Here is a 1,792-nt window from a genome sequence, read left to right as displayed (position 1 = left end):
AGGGCACCGTCGCCCTCCGTGCACACGGGCAGACACCGAGGCGCGCGCGCCCGGGCGTTGGGTCTTGGCTGTCGTCGCTGCTGCGTTCTGTATATCGGGAAATGGTAGGCAGGCGCTCAATACACGTTTGCAGAACAAATGAAAAAAATGACCTTTCATATGGGCTGTAGTTATGAATACTCATAACTATGTATGGAGTTAATTAACCCTATGAGGTAGGTACTATTTTTATCCAGTTATGCAGATTTAAAAAAAAATGTTTCCCTTATACCTCTCTGTGGTATTAACTTGTAGCCTGTCATATCTGTCAGACAATATTTATTTATGGCTAAAGGATGCCACCCTTTCTCCAGTCACCCAGGAGAAAGCGCTCACCCCAAAGCTCTGTATCCAGCCAAGCCCGCGCCCACCTTCCAGCAACTACCCGGACACAGGAGGCAAATTCATGGTGCTGGAGGCCCTAGCGCGCCCAGGCGGGCTGCGCCCGGACTGCATTTCGTTTGCAGCTCCCTCGGAGGGCTCGGAGAGCGCAGCGCTATTCTGACATCCAAGTTCCGCGAAGTCATGGCCCCATTGCTGTTGAAACCCTGTGTCCTTTTCCCCCCGAGGTGGCGGCTGGGCTGTGCCCGGCATTGAGACCTGGGAAGTGCCCCCCGGCTCCCACGTTTTCTGCTCACCGAAATACTGGACGCATCTCCTTAGCTTACGCTGCTTTATCACAGTCCTTTTAACAGCGTTTCAGAAAAACACGTGTAATTTTAACCTGTGAAAATTAGAGTAGGACCTTCCCCCAGGGCTTGCGTGAAGAATACGAGATATAATGCCGGTTACAGAAACGTTGTGAACTTTTACGAAATGATATTATGATTGCTGTATTAAATTCTAAAGAAATTCTATTTGGCCTCAGCTGACTTTGTAATATTAACTGACAAGTTTCAATGTTTCACAAGGTGTTTTTATACACATTTTCTTTGATATTCACGGAGGTTAGTAGGTGTATTGAATGATAGAACAGACAGATCCACTTCAAATACGGGGTACATTTGTTTAACTTCTCTAAACCTCAGCTTTTTAGTCTACGAGATGAAGATAAGGGGAGTTGTGCGGATTAAATAAAATGCTCATGTAAGTGCTTAGTTCAAATATTAGCTCAGTGGTGTTAAATGACCTGCTCACTCTGCATGGATGGTTGATTTAAGTGTAGGAGCAGAACAGACAAAATTTATGTTCATAGTTGACAACTTTGTGGTCGTGTTCCCTCTGACACGATGGCTGGACCTATTTATTTCAATCCTGTCTATGTTTTGTGTTCATATAGTGTTATGTGATCAAGCAATAAAACTGTCATTGCATTTAGCAGTGAATGGACATGACTAGCACTTAGTTACAGTTCACTGTCTGCTGCTGCTCCTCCTTCTCCCATACCACACAGTTGCAAAGGTTTATATACTCTTTCTGCATATCTTTATTATCTGCCTATTATGTAAGCAGCCTTATTGCATATAGCTAGGTGAAGTCTCCCCAGGATTTGACTAATCTGATTAAATTAAAACAGTTCAGAAGAGTTCTCAAGCACTAGAATGCATTTCTCAAGTGACAGATTCCTGACATCTTGGTTTTGCATCTATTAACCTCCTCATGTGTTTTATGCTCATGTCACATAAGGTCTTCCTGGACAAGTCTTGCTTCAGGAGGATCATGGGGATGAGCCTAAATTAGAGGGACGACTCCAAAGGAAGGAGGAGAGAGGGTCGAGGAACCACAAAGAAAGGGCTTGACCTCGACCCGGCAT

General features: G+C 44.8%; 1 long non-coding RNA gene across 1 annotated transcript; it reads left to right on the top strand.

The window, feature by feature from the left end:
• The first annotated feature begins 7 nt into the window (after nucleotides 1-7).
• On the top strand, nucleotides 8-1,352 carry LOC107182816. Its single transcript, XR_001513568.1, has 2 exons — nucleotides 8-169; nucleotides 335-1,352. It is a non-coding gene; the product is annotated as an uncharacterized LOC107182816 (long non-coding RNA).
• The last annotated feature ends 440 nt before the right edge of the window (nucleotides 1,353-1,792 follow it).

The sequence above is a fragment of the Myotis davidii genome, unplaced genomic scaffold (assembly GCF_000327345.1).
Source record: "Myotis davidii unplaced genomic scaffold, ASM32734v1 scaffold96, whole genome shotgun sequence".
Lineage (NCBI taxonomy): Eukaryota > Metazoa > Chordata > Mammalia > Chiroptera > Vespertilionidae > Myotis > Myotis davidii.
The sequence above is the reverse complement of the archived record's forward strand: the minus strand, read 5'-3'. Positions and strand labels throughout refer to the sequence as shown.